Source organism: Gymnodraco acuticeps, unplaced genomic scaffold (genome assembly GCF_902827175.1).
Source record: "Gymnodraco acuticeps unplaced genomic scaffold, fGymAcu1.1, whole genome shotgun sequence".
Classification (NCBI taxonomy): domain Eukaryota; kingdom Metazoa; phylum Chordata; class Actinopteri; order Perciformes; family Bathydraconidae; genus Gymnodraco; species Gymnodraco acuticeps.
In genome coordinates, this window is record NW_022992044.1 from 53,846 (window position 1) to 74,169 (window position 20,324).

A 20,324-nucleotide genomic window follows, 5' to 3' on the forward strand; every position below is an offset into this window, starting at 1 on the left:
GAACAACTTGAGATCGAAGTTGCTCCGGCACAAACAAGCGATTCTGAGGACACCCTCTTGAGACAGGATTTCCGCTGTTTGCCTGTTTGAGCTTGGCTTCAATGGGCCAGGTCACACTCCCTATCACTCGGTCTGGCCGTAGAATGGGGTCTGGACTCTTGGGGACTGGCTCAGGATCATACATTCTGGAGAGTGCATCAGGCTTTCCATTCTGCGAACCAGGTCGATATGACAGAGTTAACCTAAATCTATTAAAGAACAAAGCCCATCTGGCCTGCCTAGAGTTCAGACGTTTGACCTTCCTGATGTATTGCAGGTTTTTATGATCCGTCCAGACCAGGAAATCCTGCTCCGCTCCCTCCAACCAGTGCCGCCACTCCTCCAAAGCAATCTTCACAGCCAACAGTTCCCGATTTCCCACGTCGTAATTCCTCTCAGCAGAAGATAGCTTACGGGAGAGATATGCACACGGATGAAGCTTGTTGTCCCCCGCTGACCTCTGGGACAGTATAGCTCCAACGCCGTCGTTGGAGGCGTCCACTTCCACCACAAACTGTCGGTGGCGATCAGGTACAGTCAGGATGGGAGCTGTGGTGAACCTCCTCTTCAGTTCCAGGAAATATTTCTCTGCCTGTGGATTCCACACAAACTGAACATGGGGAGAGGTAAGGGCATGGAGAGGAGAGGCAATAGCACTGAAATTGCGTATGAACCGTCTGTAAAAGTTATTAAACCCCAAGAATTGCTGAACCTTCTTTCTAGAGTCTGGCGTGGGCCAATTAGCCACGTCACTGACCTTAGCTGGGTCAATTTCCACCTTGTTAGGGGAAATCACAAAGCCCAAAAATGCCACAGAGTTCATATGAAACTCACATTTTTCGGCTTTTACAAACAAATGATTCGCCAGGAGTCTCTGAATAACAAGGTGAACATGGTTAACTTGAGTTTTCTTATCTGGAGAAAAGATGAGAATATCATCGAGAAACACAAAACAGAAAACATTCAGGAAATCTCTTAACACATCATTAATGAGGGCTTGGAAAACAGCAGGTGCATTACAAAGTCCAAAAAGCATCACCAAATATTCGTAATGTCCCGTAGGTGTATTGAAACCTGTTTTCCACTCATCCCCCTCCCGGATGCGCACAAGATGATATGCATTCCTTAAGTCAAGCTTGGTAAATATCTTGGCTCCCTGTAACATTTCGGATGCCGTAGAGATGAGTGGAAGGGGATATCTGTTCTTAACTGTGATCTGATTAAGTGGACTGTAATCAATACAGGGCCTTAATGAACCGTCCTTTTTCCCTACAAAAATAAACCTGCTGCTGCTGGGGATGATGATGGCCGAATCAAGCCAGTTTTGAGTGATGATCCGATATACTCTTCCATGGCCTCCCTTTCAGAACCAGAGAGAGAATACAACCGTCCTTTGGGGATAGTAGAGCCCGAGAGAAGGTCTATGGGGCAATCATATGGGGAGGCAAGGATGTAGCTCGTGTTTTGTTAAACACCTCCTTAATGTCAAGGTAACACTCTGGCACTTTGGATAAGTCAGGAAAGTCAGAATGTTTAGAAGAAGTGACACTGTCCCTATCTGACGCCTGTTTAAAGTTCCCAGATCTGTGCGGTCCACTCAAAACTGTATGAGAGGCTAAACATGAACAAGAGCACTCACTCCCCCACCGCTTAACCTTTCCTGTCAGCCAGTCCATGTGAGGGTTATGTTTAACAAGCCAAGGGTAACCCAAAATGAGAGGCTTTTGAGCTGAGTTAAATAAATGAAAGCTAATATGCTCACGGTGCTCCTGATCTATGACAATTTCTATGGCTTCCGTGCGATGAGTAACTGTACATAAAAGGCGGCCATCCAACGCGCTAGCCTCTAATGGCTGATCTAAAAGGACAATGTTTAAGTTCAACTCTTTAGCCAGCTCCCAGTCTAACAAGCTCTCATCAGCCCCAGAATCAATTAATGCATCCTGAGTCACAGTTTTATCATTCAGTTTCATTTGTACCTGAGTCAGTCTTCTCGAGGAAGGGTTGAAAGAAGTCACTCGGATCACCAGCGTCCCTCTTCCCGCTGATGAGCCTGATCTTTTGCCGGACAGGCTGCCAGAACATGACCCTGCTGGCCGCATTAGAAACACCGCCGCTCCCGTAGGCGGCGCTGACGCTCCTCCGGGGTGAGTTTGGCTCTTCCGAGCTGCATTCGTTCCTTCGCGGCGCTAGGGGGCGCTGGTCGCTCTGGAGACGAAGTCCGGGTATTACTCCGCCAACCGTAGTGTTCCCTCTGTAACTCCCGTCCGAACAGTGGAGTGGAAGCTGCTTTCTCCCCTCTCTCCCGACGTCTCTCTGCTAGACGTTGGTCCACCCGGATAGCCATGGCGATGAGCGAGTCCAATTCTACAGGCAACTCTAATGGAGCTAACTGATCCTTTATGGGATCCGCTAATCCATGCAGAAACGCATCAAAAAGAGCCGCTGAGTTCCATCCACTCTCCGCTGCCAGGGTCCGGAATTCGATCGCGTAATCCGCCACTCTCCTCTGCCGTTGTTTGATGTTCACCAGGGCTCTCGCTGACTCTCTCCCGGGTGCTGTCTGGTCAAAAATGTTTTTCATAGAACCCATGAATAACCTTAACGACTGGCAAACAGGGGGAGTCTCGGGCCCATTCTGCTGTTGCCCAGGCTCCCGCTCTTCCCGTCAAGTGAGATACTATGAAAGCTACCTTAGCTTGATCTGTGGGAAATGCTGCGGGCTGATGTTTGAAATGGAGATCGCACTGTATCAGGAATGGACGACAGTTTCCAGAATCCCCGGAGAACTTCTCCGGTGAAGCGAGGCGGAGTGAAGACGATGGCATGGGTATTTGAACGGGGATCTCAGCAAACCCGACCTCCGCTGGACCGGAAAACTCTGCCGCAGGAACCGCAGGACGTGCCTCGAGGTGCGTAAGTATGTCACGCATTTTCTCCGCCAGGTGATTTATTTCCGTTGTCACTGTTGACTGGAATTTGTGCTGACAGGCATTTAAGTCCTGAACCCCCGTGATTCATTGTTGTCAGCTGTTCCTCATGTTGATGCAGGCGTGTTCCTTGCGCCTGCAAAGCGGTCTTTAACACGGTGGAATCGGCTGAGTCCATCTTGTTAGGTCGGTTCGTTCTGACACGAAGGACTCAAAAAGACTCAAATGCACGATTCTTCCTTGATTTCAAAAATACCTTTTATTATCCAAAAAGGGTTTCTAGGATCTACTAGGACTACTAAATAGTTCACTAGGTTCGACTAGCTCAAAGTGTGCATGAGAGAGTACAGACATGGACTCGGTAGACAAGACAAACCGACAAAAGACAACAGGAGAACAGGGCTACATATACACAACAGTTAATGAGGCACAGGTGCAAACAATCCAGAACATGAGATCACAATCAAGCTGGCAAGTGACACACAACGACAGGAAGTGATGACACCTGAAACGAGAGGACAGAGCCAACATTAACATAAACTGCAAGGCCACCAGAATAAACACAAAACAATAAGCTCACAGACTCTAACGCTGAAACCTTACAGAAATGGCATCAGGCACTGATTGCATGTTGATTTCTGAGCTTTTTAATTGTATTACATTATTATAAATTATTTCATTTGATGATATTTGTTTTGTAATACTTACAAAGAAGTCTTCATAATGGTCGGCAGTTTTACAGCAGTACCAGAAGTGGTTGCAGATGTCCTTGTTCCACATCTGTAGTATGGAGCACCTCTTTTGCTGCCCTGCCTGGACATTGAACAAAATGTTTTTTATGGGACGTCAACTGGGTTTATGACAACAGGGTTGATGTAGATGATTTCAATGAAGTACAGCATATCTATTTATTTATCTATCTTAATTTTTGAGAGATCATGGATTTACGGTCAGAACTTTTTTGCCCAAGTTTTTGGACCCATGCCAGATGTCCAGAGTGGTCGATTCCGCTATCTTTCAAGTCCCCTTTGCCTGAAGGACAAAAACAAGTCATGAAACAAATATGCTATGTAATAACCTAGCATATTTGACTATGTCCAGTCATAATAATGCAGTGATGAATGTAGTCTGGGACTTGCTGCAACAAACCCCTGAAGAAAACTACATTTCATCCACTTACTGAAGAGGGCTGATATCTGCGTATGAGCATCTGTGCACATTTCTGTCACATGCAGCTCTTCACAAAGTGTATTAATGGTACGCACGAAGCCCTCCTTCTCCATTATAACAGAATTTCTCTGTGTTTCACGCTTGTCAATGTTGATCATGCAGATGATGTTTTTGGAGTCATTGTCCATGGCAGTGTATGTGCAGTGCACAGAATCCAGGACTGTCCATCCGAGCATCTCCTTTGAATCGAAATGAGAACAAAAAAGGATAACTACATAGTTCCATATTGCGATAAACATTCAATTGCATGCTGCTCAAAATGCATGAAACACTGAGCAACCTTAGGTCAGCCTAGCGTTTTGTATCTCACACAAAAACAACAACATTGAAAATATTGATTCACATATTTTCAAAAGTAAAAGTTGCCTGGTATAGGCTCACACTCAACATGAAGAGTAGAAATTACGCTCAACCCCAATAAAATAAGTGCTGGACTGACATTTTGGGCACATTTGATTGCATTATATTTCTACTTTCACACAATTACTTTTGAGTTCTTTACTGAACTTTATTTTAAATTATTTTTGCATCTGCCCTGCTAATACTGCTTCTGGGGAACAAATACAGTTATATACCATGGTGTATAGTTTATGCTAGTGTGTGTGTCTCCAACTTACCCAAGATCACAACAGGCCCTTTAGGGTGAAGCTGGGTGATGAGTTTGGCCCTCTTCTCGTTCCAGAAGTCCTTTATACTGTCCACACAGTAGGAGTCTTGGATTCTGAAGAAGGATGACCTCTCCACCATCCCCATGTTCATGAACCGGAATAGTAGTGAAATCTTGGCATAGTTGTTGCCAGAGAGCAGTATGTTAATGGCCAACATGAAGTCCCCAACCAGCATCCCATACTTTAAAGTGGGCTGGGAACACCATTTCCATACAGTGTGACCATGAAGACACATCTAAAAAAAGACATAGGTGGAGAAGACATCACAGTACTTTAACAACAATTACTACTGCTTGTATGACACGTATGCAGCAATCAGTCCAAAACTTGTAATGCCAAATGATGCCAAACAAATACACACCCATTCAACGATTGCTGCTGTGCCCCTGGACTTGACACTGATTTTGAATGGCCCAGGAGCACGGCACTCGAAATTGGTTGTTGGGTCCTTAGCGGTGCACATGTTCACAGGCAGAACCAGATATTTGGCCAGTTGGTGGACACTGTCATGATACACAATGGATGCAGGATGGCCGATTATGTCATCCTCAACCCGGACATTAGCCTTCTCTGGAAATGTATCTGTTGTAGTTGTAGGACAGGGGTGCCCAACCAGTCGATCGCTATCGACCGGTCGATCGCGGGGAGATTCCCAGTCGATCGCGAGATGTGTCTAAAAATAGAACAACAACATTCTGTTTTATCGTTAATGTCCTATAACATAATCTTCCCGTGCCAGAATAATGCACTTGAACGCATCAAAGCTTTGTGATTGGCCGGCGTGACCCCATGTGTCGGGGCGTGGCTGGTGGGCAGTGGGCACTATTTCGCTGACGTTGTCCGTGTCAACAGGAGTGACAGTACGCACACACACAAGACCGCAATTATGGCAGAAGCAAAACAGCCCAAAATATATAATTTTAACTCCGAGTGGGAGGATGATTATTTGTGTATCTATTCCAATTCAAAGTCCATCTGTCTCATCTGCAATGCGAGCGTGGCTTTATCGAAGAAGGGTAATTTAGGAGCAGCATTTCAAAACAGTGCACAAACGCTACGAGACGGAATTCCCTCCTAATTCTGCCCTACGCTCCCAAAAGGGGAGGGGCCTGAAAGGACAGCTAAATGCACAGCAGTCCATTTCCACCAGGCCCAACAACAAGAGCAAGGCTGCTACCATAGCATCTTATCGTGTCAGTCACGTTCTTACGAAACACATGAAGTCTTTCAAAGACGGCGAAGTTGTGAAAGAAGCTTTCCTGGAGGCTGCCGACACGCTTTTGGGGGACAGTAAAAATAACAGTAGCATTTCAACAGGTTTTTGATATAATAAAAACTCAAGTTAGATACCGTTATTAATCAGCTGTAAGTTTTTGTTTGTTTGAACTTATTCATTACAATTATTGTACAAAATGGTATAAGAATGCAAACATTAAGATCTGTTCTGTTTAAATTGATTATAGTCTATTATCAATTCAGGTTAAGAAACTAGTGTTGCTTGCATCCTATTTTAAAGGCATTTATTTGTATACTCCACTAAAATGCAACAAAAAAAGGGTTTGAGGCTGAAGACTTTTCTTTTTGTCGCTGCTTTTAATTGAACTATTCATATCTTAGACTGCACTGTAACTTTTATCCATGTACTTTTTCTTTTAATGTTTAATTGCACTGTAACTTTTATCCATGTATTTTTTCTTTTAATGTTTATTTTATTAGCTTTTCTTTTTAATGACTGATTTTAAATGCCATTTTCTTAATCTCTTTCATTTTTTGTAAAGCACTTTGAATTGCCTTGTGTTGGAAAGTGCTATATAAATAAACTTGCCTTGCCTTGCCTTGCCTTGCCTTGATTCTATTAATTTTGTCTTTTTTTATTGCACTGTTGCAGCAGATTCCTGTGTAGCTTCAGATCTGAGTTGTCTTATTAGTAAGCCTCATTTATACTTTTGTAGCAACACTATTTTTATATAAGGACAAAGAAAGGGTTCAGAGTCTTTTCTTTTTTTCCTGTGTCATATGTGGCAGCACTGTTCAATGTTTCTTGAAAACATTACCCACTGTAGTGACGTGTGAATAAACTCCAACTCTGTATCAACAACACTGTTGTGTAGCTTCAGTTAAATACTTGTATGTGTGTAGATTAGAAAGAGGTAAGATAAAGGATCTGCAGTATTTTATGAAGTATTCATCGTACAAAGGTCAGTTTTATAAAAGTAGAAGTGTGTATTCACCTGGTAGTAGGCTGTCAGTAACTACGCCTCTCTATTTGGACTGGTAGATCTCGGAAGACTGGCAACTTTAAAAGTAGCTCTCGGTTAAAAAAAGGTTGGGCACCCCTGTTGTAGGATCTTGGGTGTCATCTATACTGTCGCACACAAAGTCCTCCATGCTAATAGCCGGCAGTGCATTCAAGTTAATCTGTGTCGTTATAGAACCTCCAGTCCTGTTAAAAAAAAAAAATAGCTATGGAAAAAGAAACAGAAATAATTGACTCTAAGCTGTGCCAAACGGTGTTGAACCTACCGCACACAAATACGAGGCACGTAATCTTCATCCTCACTGTTAGCAGAGTTCGAGTCCACTTCCAGGGTTTCATCTTCCTCTAATGATGACACAGACTCTGTGTCCTTGTCAGGACACCATGAGTCATCTTCCCAGTCAATACTGGGGGGAAATAATAATTTCAGATATTTATCTAGACAATAAGTTACAACATTGGGCTGAAGTGCAGCAGGGGAACTGGCAGTAGCTGAGCTGTTAGTGGGCACAGCCCATATGAAGCATAACTTACATCGAGTTTTGAATGTCGTTAAATTCATCAGCATTGATGAGGCCAATGTGTAGGTCTTGTGAGGACATACTAAACAGACAAAAACAAATACAATGGTCAGGATGTCACATGACCACAGCTCACTAAAGTAAAGCAGGGACCAAGACTTTATTTAAAATGTGTGCCTGGGAAATATTTTATTTAATATAACACCATCTCTCACTGCAATCCGGGTTTCACAGGTGTGGAACTTGATACATCTTTCTCGTAACTACAGAATGGCACAGAAAACCTACATTACCACACGTCCTGTTCAAAACTGATAAAGACGAGCATTTCGTCATATACATTCACACACTACTGGCTGCTACTTACATGTTCACTTGCTTTTTTATGTATAACAAACAAACGTTCTATGTCTATGCGAGAAGCAAGGCGAGGCAAGCGAAGTGTATTTAAAAAAATAGCACAATTCATACTCGTTGGCAATTTAAAGTGTTTTACAAATGAGCTGCTAAAACTTAGGTTGGCTATATAGTTCAGGGGAATTGTAAACCATACAAAACAGATAATTACCTGTCCAAGAGAAAAAGAGCGACCACGGCGTCAGATTTCAACTCGGTGTGTTCCATCAGTAGTCGCCATCGTTGAAAAGCAACTCCGATATTTACTCTGGTTTGACTTCTCATAGTTTCCACTTTCTTTTTGTTCTTAATTTGCTCCGTTACATTTTTTCTTTTGCGACCAGTAGACGATGTTGAACCTAACTCTGCCATGGTGAAAGTGGCCGCCTGTTGCTGGCGAGTCATTGAAGTACTGCTGCAATGCACGCCCAATGAGGGCACGAGATACATTTGTGCGTGCACAAGATGGAAGGCTGACAGACAGGGCGGCAATCCAATCCGGCCCGGCTAAACGGATTGGTTGTACTTTTTACAGTATTACGGGTTCCACAGATGACATTTTTTAATGGATTTTTTGTCAAAGCACTTCAGATATTCATTGCTATTGGGATGTTAAGAGCATTCCATGGAATATAACAAAAAGTGTATCTCGAGCCGGTTTCTGAAACTTACCTACCCCATCTTTAACGTTTGTATGCAATTGTGCTAAATTACATTACATTGCATTTAGCTGACGCTTTTATCCAAAACGACTTACATTCGACCAGAAAGACACAACCTTGAAGAAAACAGAATCATATAAGTACATCAGGTTTCATAGAGCCAAACATTTCAAGTGCTACTCAACTGGCTATAGATAAGCCAGTCCTTTATTAGTATATAAGTGCTCTGTTAGCAGTTCTTTGTTTCAAATTCAACACTGGAATCAAGCAAATATTAATATGTTTGCATGACATTAGTTATTTATATTTTGATATCACTTAACTATACGTTTAATAAATTTAAGTCAAGCTAAGGTACATGTGATGGTAGCTAGTTAGCGCTCTTACCTGTGAGGCCTCCTCCAAACAGCATAATAACCAGACTATCATTAAAACTAAGTACCAGTTCTAGATCCTTGACTTTAGACAAACAATTCAAAAGACAACATGTATTTAAAGACCAATATTTATTTGAAGGTGCCTCTTAACCTGAGATATTAGTTATACAGTAATAGTATTGACAATCTAAAAAAACTGAGCAACTCAACAGTCAACTTTCTATTTCTTATTGTCAAAGCATTTATTATTTGCATTTTCCCCCTCTCATATTCAGTGTGGACGGATTGAGACAGCATGGTGTCCAGAGAGCTGCAGAGACTTCAGGGAAAAACCTCCGTGTGATGGACGTCCTGTCTGTTGGTTTGGAGAGGACTGAGGGTCTTTCCTTAGCGAGGAGGACCAGGCCTGATGGAGGAGCCCATGCTGGGCATCGCTGATACCAACTGCACAGGCTTAGTCTGTCACTTTATTTGACTAAATGTGCTTACTTATACATTTAATAGGTTTACACCTTCTGTCCATATGTGCTTTTTATTTAAAACATTTGATTAACTTTTGGTTCACATTTCAATAAATTGTATTTGTATTTGCACTCCTTTTGTCCATTATTCTTACTGAAAATGTTAGATTACACATTCACATCTGACTGAAGATTGGCCCCATTTATTTGTGACATTGCAAAACAAGGTACATGTTGTGAAGCTCATAAAGTGAGGCAAATAGAAATAATCAGCTGATGGAGTGTAGATTTGGAAATATGTGCATTCGATCAGCTGACTGTGTTTTCACAATAAAAGTAGTTTCTTAGTGAATGTCCTGTACTGGTCTTAAAATCTCATAACATCGGCTTTTAATGTTCCTCTTGGAAGTTCTTCTTGACCCTCAGAGAAGAAGAAGATGTCGTGTCTTTCAGGCATGTCCTTTCCTAACAAAAATGACAGAAAACATAAAACATATTATTGCAGAACAAGTGTGTTATTTATGAAAGCGGTGTGTTTGTGTGTTTAGGGGCTGTAGATATAATTATGTTTTAATTGTAATGTTCTTTTTTTATTTCAACAGAGATACAAAGACAATCAGATTATGAATGAACAGAATGAAGTTCATCAACATTGAAATATATTTTATTATCAAAATAATATTTAACTGTTACAAAACGTAGTGCAACTGTAGAAGCTTGCTCTGTTGTCTCACTGAGAGAATAACTTTTACCACGTTTTTTACAGACAATATTGAGAGATAAATAGTAGCAGTTCTCACTATGTGTTAAATAGCTTTGCCTTCAATACATTAAATTAGAAAGCTGACAAAGTCATATTGCTTGTTATCATCTAAATGTAACTTTTTGCATGGAAAAACCCCTCAACTTAACTGATGTGTAGGTGATCTAGTATTTAGTATTGTTTAATGGAATGTATATCAGTGTATTCAAGTCAATAATTCATTCATTTAAACCAATATCTTTCTTGATTCTTTGTACAGTATGAAAAATAGAGTCTTTGTACCTGTGCTGAAGTTCATTGCTGTGAGGAGTCCAGTTCTGTCTCTCACTCTCTGGTACAGCCTGTCTGCATCACCTGGACACCTTAAACAAACATATATATATATATATCTATGTGTAAAGAACCATGTGTACAAACAATATAACTGATTCTCTTCTGTTGAACATGTTGGATTGTGTATTGTCCGAGTCAGGGTCCTTTTTATTTTACTGTAACTTTGGAAGTTGTGTTACCAATGCTTACTGTTTATTTGATACCCATTTGGTAATGCAATTAATAAAAACAACAAGGTTTGGATTCGTTCTTCAGATGACTGTGACGTTAACGTGTAAGCTCAATAATGAACTCCAGCTCAACCAACCATATTGTAATATCTAACTAATCATCTTGAAATATGACATTAATAATTGTAATATATACACACATCTTATTGTGAGGTTGATTTCACATACACTACTTCGACAGTAGCTTGTTTACATACTTGAGCATAGCCAATTTAAATTAACCTTAGCAATGCATACAGTTCTACCTACATAATAAAATATCTCTCTAAGTTACAAGGATGACTTTATTTTATCAACCTCAAACAGAAGCCGTTTGTTCTACAGTATTATCCCACTTAACGCTTAACACTTGTCTATTTCGTTTGAACCTTTACATATACAGTCTATGGTTTTAACTTGGAGGCTACGATTAGCATCGTTAGCACCGATGTAGCTACCACTGCTACCCCAATGCTAACCCAAGCCTTAACATTCATTGAAGCTGATTAAAATCATTAACACATAAATAAGTACTCGATTTTCACTTACCGCAAAACCGCATGCATGCACCGTCTGTTTCAACCGCAGAAAGAGTCACAATAGTCCGATATATAAGCATGAAGAACAAACAAACACGGGCGGATTCAAGTTGTGTTTCCTGGATGAGCTGAGCAGGCAGAGTCCCTGTAGCTTCACGGAGCAGCTAGCAGAGAGACAAGAAGCTAACAGCAGCAGTCACTTTACAGAGCTGTCACTCAATGTGACGCCCTAATTTATGCAACAACGTTAAGACCTCATATAAATAAAAGGGTCGTGTTAGAAAACAATTCACTCACAGATCCATAATCATGAAGTGGAATCTAACTATATTCATAATAATATCTATTGCATCCATGGGTAGAAACATGTTTTTTTATGCTGCAAAGTTGGGCATTTTAACATGGGGGTCTATGGAAATTGCTCCTTTCTGCAGTCAGTCCCTATTGGCCAATATATGAACTGCAGTGTGTGGCACTTCCGTATTGGCGTCCCGGCTCTTCCCCAGAGTTGTCGGCTTGTTTAGGACGCTTCAAAAGTTGTATAATTTTGCACTGCTGTTGATATGTCTATATTAACACATGGCAGGCAAAAACATAATTTTTCATGCACTGGTAAATTTTGAGATTTTGTGCTATTTTGATTCCATAACATGTTTTCTTTCAGGCTTTTGGAAGGAAAACGTACAAAATACATATTTAGGTGTTTATTTTTACTATAGTTTGTCTATTTGCGTCTGTAGGTCTCTCCTAAATTCACCAAAGGTTAGCATTCTAACGTAACAGAGTACCGCGACCGCTGTTTGCACCATGTAATCAGAGGTATCGTTGAAAAGCTCCGTCTCTCCTACACAATCTCATCGGATCCAAATATGGTAATTTTCTTTGTATCAGCAACCAATCGTGAAAGTACAAAGGGGTGTTAAACCAAAAAAACAAATGCGTCACATTGTGTGCTAAAACACTTCCTCGTTTAGCTTTCCGCTGGAAATTTAAATATCAAAATGGCAAAATGTTACTTACACCTGTTTACATGCTACTATGACAAAAATAATTCCCACTTTGGTTTGAATAAAGTATACTTTTCATCTACATCTAATCTCCTAATAATCACTGCTCATTACTGCCACCTGCTGACTAACCCATAATAGCACATAATACCCATTTTAAATAACACTGCCAGACGATGTTAATATAATAAACTGTAAGGGGACAATACAGTTGCATTGTATCATAAATAATGCTCTTCCTGATTTAGGGGAAATAAATTGTGTGGAAGAGGATTTCTGGAAAAATAACATCATGCTATCTATAGTAATTCATTGATGGTAATGTCATTATTATTAATAATAGTGTTATTTACAACAGTTAATACACAATAGCCTGAATAACACTCCCCTCTTAACATTCTTAATTATAACTACAGACATACTCTGTAACTGTAAACTGTAAACCACCAACTACATGAAACCAATTAACTTAACACATATATTTATAGTCTAGCAGGAAGGGTCCTCAGATGTTGAGATACCCCTACCCGAGGTAGAACAAATGACAACAATGATTTTTCTTATCTTTAGGGTCTCTCATTAATGACATTGATTGTTGTCAAATTTTATTTTGGGGGAAAAAATGTTTTTTTGGTTGTTCTTTAGAACAATGAAAAATAGCCAAATTAGACCAGGCCGAATATGGGAAACCTGACAAAAAAGCCCATAACTTGAGAATGATCACTCTTTTCCTCTTCAGATTTGCTGAGGTATGAACCAGGTGGCTGTCCTACATCACCAGAAGTCAGACAATTATTTAACTAAAGAAACACTGAATTATAGTCCTATAAACTTAGCTTTAGTTTCGACGGAAATTGTACTTTTTGGTGATAGGAACATAGGACTCCATCACTTTTCTCTCATTTATCAGAAAAACAGAAATCCCTAAAAAATATACCATTGCTAAATTGTCTAGGGTGCTATTGAACACTAACCAGTAGTTGTATGGAAATATCTGGTACAGTTCTATTGCAAATTAGATGTCTTTAGACATAGGCCTACCTCTTCTCTGATACAGTCAAATTCCGAATGGGGGAGAAGTGACATAATAGCCTATAAGTTAAGAATGCTCACTCTGATGGTCATTATATTTGGAGAGGGAAATACCAGGTGGCTACATCCCCAAATAGTCAGAATAAGAGTAACCCAATACAATAAAGTGTATTAGTTCTAATTTGCAAGCCTCTAAAACATAGGTGTAAATAGTACAGGTTTTATTGAAACTTGAATCTTAATTCAAAGTACAATATACAATTCATCAAATAATTCTGTGAGAGGTCAAGTATATAGATACTAGAATATAATGTTGAATGTCAGGTTCCTCAGAAACGTTAGGGGACACATGTTGACATTCTGCACAGCAGGTGCAGAACTTCGTACAGGGAAGGCCAACAGAGAGGAACTGGCACTTTCCACTCTCTCCACACTTTGCATCTTTGCAATACAAGTGTGTAATGTCTCTCACTTCTGTAGGTGCTGGCGGTTTTGTAAATAGCACTGGTTGAATGGCCCCATCTCTGACAATCCACCCCTTGCCAATAGGACTCCATAACAAGGGTTTGGGTTCGGGCTGTGACACCATATCGCTGTCTGAAACATTGCTCTTTACATGTTGTTGAAATGCATCCTCTGTTGGCGTTCAATAGCCTTGTTGACCGCAGCTGAGAACCTGTGGCTGTGGGTGTCACAGATTGTGTTGTCCCTAAGGGCCCTGCATATCCCGGGGCGGGAGAACGGGGGGGCCGACCTCATGTCAAGAGGCGGACCCCTGCCAGACGAGTGGAGGCTTCACCCGGAGGTGGTGAAGCAGGTCTGGACTCAGTTCGGGAGAGCAGAGGTGGACCTGTTCGCCAATCGGCGCAACAGCCACTGTGCCCTGTGGTTCTCCCTGGCTCGGTGGGACAACCCACCCTTGGGGGTCGACGCATTTGCACACGAGCCATGGCCAAGAAAGCTGCTTTACGCCTTTCCACCGCTGCGCCTTATCCCCCCCCCTCCTGGAGAGGGTGAGGCGGGAACAGCTGTCAATCATCCTGGTGGCCCCAGATCGCCACCTGGCACCGTGGTACGTGGGGGTAACACAGATGATGGTGGGCCAGCCCTGGGTGATTCCTCAGGTCTGGGGAGCGCTGTCTCAGGAAGCAGGTGCAATAGGGGCGTTACCCACTCTGGGCCAACCTCTCCAGGCTTGGCTCCTGAGAGGGACAGGCTGAGACAGGTGGGGCTGTCTGACAATGTTATTCAGACTATCCAAGCAGCAAGAGCAGAATCCACCACAGCCTGTTACAGGCCAAAGTGGGCGGGATTCCGGCGATGGTGTGAAGGAAGGAGTCTAGAGCCTCTGTCGTGCACGCTGGGCTCTATTCTTACCTACTTACAGATACTGGTGGACAGGGGGCTGGCTCATTCCACAATTAAGGTGTATGCAGCAGCCATTTCGTCCTGCCATGAGGGATTTGGAGGCAGGTCAGCCTTCAGTCAGCCGCTTATGACGCGGTTTTTGCAGGGGGTCAGGAGGCAGCGTCCAGTAGTGCATGCCTCCGCCCCACAGTGGGACCTGCCGTTGGTGCTCGAGGCTCTGGTCACAGAACCATTTGAGCCTCTGGAGCTTTCCTCCCTGAAAGCACTGTCATGGAAGACAGCATTGCTGCTTGCCTTGACTTCGGCCAAAAGAGTGTCTGAGTTGACCGCTCTGTCGGTGCACCCAAGCTGTCTGTTGATCCGGGGTGACCGTAGCGGGGCGACACTCAGGCCAAACCCCTCCTTTACTCCTAAGAGTATGAGGAGTTCATTCAGATCAAGGGATATTCAGTTAGGTGGCTTTAATCCTCCACCCCATGTTGGGACCAGGGAGGCTAAGCTGCACCTCCTCTGCCCAGTGCGGGCTGTTAGAGTTTATTGAAGGATAAATGTGTTTTCATAATGTGTTTTCATAAATGTGTTAATGGAGGAACAGAGAACAGTCTGTTCAGTGCCACACATACACACACACACAGATTCACATGACTGAGAGTCACAAGATTCACACTAACAAATAAGGCGTTGGTCAACACCGCATGATTGTCATGTTACTGTATTGTTGAAATAAAAAGAATGCACTGAGAGAAGGCGAGTAGAGTTGGTTAAGGAGTGGACATTGCATGTCACTCGCCGATTCTCCTTGCAGCAAGTAAACTTGAAACTCGAGTACTGTTATCTCTGTTCACTGGGTTTGGTATATTTAAACCGAGCTGCGGTTTTACCCTTACAAAGTAATATAGATACCCCACATTAATTGGTCCTTCGGAGCCGGATTCCAACACATCGTGACGGGAAGGAGGAAGGAAAAGACACGCCGCAGTCTGTCGACAGCCGGGATCATCAGCCGACCCCGAGAAAGACCCGGGACGCAGAATTCGTGGCCGGGCCGGTGCTTATATGTCCAACCTCCCTCATCCTAGGCACGATTGACGGAATCCAACCGGACCAGTGACCACAGATAACGGGTAAGATAAAACGTTGATATACACGGTTACTCCGCCATTAAGGAGGTTGATAAAACGTTGATATACACGGTTACTCCGCCATTAAGGAGGTTGATAAAACGTTGATAGAGAAAGGCTACTCCGCCTAGAAGGAGGATCGACGTGCCTTTGGGTACACTTATGAGTGATTGAGTGAAAGCGGTGTGTAAAAGTGTCACCAGTGGAATCAGCGCACAGAGTGGAAACCTAACGGTGATAACACAAACTCTGTGGTCTGTTGAAGTACACGTAGTGGTGAATTAGGAATTAGGTTCCGACCGGCACGTTGTCCAGTAGGAACACCAAGCTAGAATCATGGGGTCCAATGGGAGTAAGCCTGCCGCTACAGGGGACATGAGATATATGGAAATATATAGTCATGGCAGCACCATTTATTGTAGCAAATGGTATAAACTGTACGGCTTCCAAGGAAAGCTGTAGAAAACAGCAGTAAGAGAATTAAGCGACAAATTGAGAGCAGCAACAGCTGGAACAACACAAGGCAAGAAAAGAAAGAATTTAGAAGCTCAACTGCGGGTTGCAGCTTTATGGGCTGAACAAGCCCATAAAAGGACAGGTGGAGCAGAAGAAGGTATGATAGCAGCGGCTGTTTCAGTGAAAGCAGACGAGGAGACAGGGCGTTCAGGGTCAGTTGACGCTGTACGCCGCGAGAAAGAGAGAGCGATAGTGGAAGAACACAAAGCGCAGGAACAAAGAATAAAAAGGAAGCAAGAGAAAGAGAGAAAAGACAGGGAAAGAGAGACACAAAAACGCATCGACAAAGAAATGGCAGATGCATTAAGCCCACTGCACACCAGAAAAAATAAGGGGGAAAAACCAAGTTATATCCTGTTGAAGAATTAAGAGAAGCAGAAAAATCCTTCGACGGAACAGCATATCGGGGTGACGCTTATCCATTAGTACAAGTGGCCAACCCGCACTATGGAGTTGGCAGTGACCTAGAAAGAATGTTAAGAGTGTTCCGCCCATGGACAATGGATGAGTGTAAAAAGGCTTGTGAGGGACTGACTCCATACAAACAGGACCCGGCGCAGTTTGTCCTTGACCATACTGCATTAATAGCGTCATATGGTTTAAATGGACATGAAGTTTTAAGAACCCTTATGACAATCTTTGGCCACGAATGGGCCAGGGTAAAGGGAGATTTCACCGGGTCCTGGCCCAATGGAAACCCCCTGGAACCAGGTCAGCAGGACCTCATCAATGTACTCGCTCCCGTAAATATCTCAATCGAGAGGGTTTTTGCACTGAGACGAGACTTTACTAATGTCTCAGGGTGTAGACAGGGAGAAAAAGAGTCAGTACAAGATTTCAGAATCAGAATGGAAGATTGTTTCCGTATCCATAGCGGAATTCCACCCAACAATGCTGTTGACTCCCCATATGTGCAGCAGCTGAAACAAAGCCTGATGAATGGGTTCCACCCAGGTATTGCTGACTTTATCCGCAAGCATAATGTTAACCATAGGACATGCGACTTACAAGAGTGCCTAAATTATGCAGAACATGCAGCAACCCAGATCAAAGAAAAAAGACATAAGAAAGCGTCAGCATCAGCTTTCTTCATAGGAGAAGATGGGGAAGAAAATCAGATTTTCTTTGTGGGACCAGGACTGGGGAGAGGCGGGTTTAACAGAGGACGAGGGAATGGTAGAGGAACAGGCAGAGGCAGAGGAGGAGGCAGAAACGCAGAAGGCAAATTCCTCTGCAACTGGTGCGGAAAGGAGGGGCACATGGCGAGAGACTGTGAGGAACAGAGACCACAGAACAAAGAAGGGGGACAAAAGGGACAGTACAAAGACGAAATACATGGCCCCCCCCCCTTCACATAACCTACATAGTTATGACAACTGACTAGACGTAGAAAAGGAAGAAGAGGACGTCCACACACATCACATTGACCTTTCTGAAGTATTACTGAATCTGTCAGACAACAGTATTAAACCTACCAGGACAATCGAAATCAATGGGGAAAAATTAGAATTATTATGTGACAGCGGTGCAGACTCATCAGTAGTGAACAAAGAGGTCCAAAGAATGTGGCCACCAACTGGCACTATGTTTGTAAAATCAGAAAATGGACACATAAATCAGAGGTCGATTTCAAAGCCACTTTTTATGGAAGATAGAAGGTCAGGCCTCCAGGCATCCCTCAAATTTGCAAACTGCCCTGTCAATTTGCTAGGGAGAGACGGCATGGAAATACTCACGCACACAAAACCGTGGCAGCACATCACTCCCACCCTCATCCACCTACACTGGTTGCCGGTCAAGTCCCGCATATCCTACAAAATCCTCCTCCTTACCTACAAATCCCTCCATGCCCTTGCCCCCCAGTACCTATCGGACATCCTTCACCCACATGCCCCACCCCGGAACCTGCGGTCCTCAGACTCTGGCCTGCTTACCACCCCCCGCACCAAACTGCGAACCTATGGGGATAGAGCCTTCAGTGTGGCAGCCCCCACCCTCTGGAACGCTCTCCCTGCGGAGATACGCAACATCCCCACACTTGAAGCCTTCAAAAGGGCCCTCAAGTCCCATCTGTTTGCCAAGGCTTTCGGCCCCTAAATCGATCTGTTGTTCTGTTTGTCTGTCTTTTGTTTTGTTATGTTTGTCTTTGCACTATTACTTGTGAAGCGACCTTGGGTCCCCTGAAAGGCGCTATAGAAATCGAAGCTATTATTATTATTATTATTATTAAATGTTAAAAATCAGTATAGTACCAGTCAAAGGGGGAATGCGAGCAGCTGTGGGCGAATATGGGTTCCATATCCTCTTGCAGAAGGGGGAAAGTGTTTCACAACCGATACCTCTTGTGATATTAAGGGATATGCAGAACAGCGCACCCGACAGAGAAAAGAAGAAATGGTTGACAGATGGTGCAACCACAGACCCTGAGGGAACATTCAGAATAAACAACAAGATAGTACTCCCTGTTAGTCTCTACAAAACAGCAGCTCATTTGAGTCATGGGCCGTGCCATGTCTCAACAGGAGGGATGGTGACAATAATAAATGAACACTTCCATACATACAACTACATTACATTTTCTAAAAACTTTTGTAGAGCCTGTGTAGTATGTTGCAGACACAATGCTCAAGGCAATGAGCGACCACAGAGAGGAAAGTTTCCTCCACCAACATACCCGTTTTAACACATGCATATGGACTTCATCGAACTAACACCATGCCAAGGGTACAAATACTGTTTGGTAATGATATGTCCGTTTTCAAAGTGGGTTGAAATATTCCCAGCAAAACATGCAGACGCTATTACCGTAGCAAAAGCCATATGCAAGACAATAATACCAAACAGAGGTATTCCAGAGAAACTAATGATAATGGTTCCCATTTTGTAAATCAGGTTATTACCAAACTGTCCGAACATATGGGGATAACATTAAAAAACCATTGTGCATATCATCCACAGAGTGCAGGCTTAGTGGAAAGAACAAACGGAACAGTAAAGTTAAGACTAAGGAAAACAATGGAGGAAACAGGAAGACCATGGGTGGAATGTGTGCCTCTAGTAGAAACATGCATGAGAATCACGCCCACGGCAAAAGGGTTGTCTCCCTTTGAGATCATAACAGGAAGGCAATTCAGACTACCAATCACAGACGAGGGGAGGGAGGAGGATGATGCTGAGGCAGAGACTACATTAACTCAATGGATGAGCAGACTCTTCAGAAGCAATGAGATAGCTCGAACAAATAACTTGCCAGACATTTCTACTCCCTTACAGGATACTCGAGTGCAGACTGGTGACCAGGTCCTCGTGAAGGTGATTAAGAGGAAGCATTGGCACTGTCCACGGTGGGACAGTCCCTGCACGGTACTGCTGACAACACCGACTGCACTAAAAATCGCCCAAAGAACTACGTGGATACATCAGAGCCACTGCAAAAAGATAATACCTCTCCAACTTAACGACGGATAAGTGGTGGAAGTCCGGCTACAAAGGGCGGTGTTTCATTAGGAAATACTGGTCTCAACCCCGGTGAAGAAAACAACAGAACCACTATCACAAATAGACTATGTTGGGAAAGGTGTTGTTTGTAGTGACCCTGCTGGGTCTGACGCTAATGACTATAAGACAATTGAGTGAGGAATCCTCAACAAAAGAAGAAGTCCATCGAGAGAAAAAATGGTCACTACTCAACGATGTTGCAACAGACAGATAACGGTGACTATACTGACACAGACCCCTCTCAGAAGGACGAATATACTCACCTAACCTCCAATGTGTAAGACTTAAAGCTAGGTTACTGTCTGTCATATGACGAATGGTTCGAAAATGTCAAAAACAAGTGAATTAATTCTGAAAGTAATAAAGACACTGTAACCAGCTAGTAATTATGAAAAAC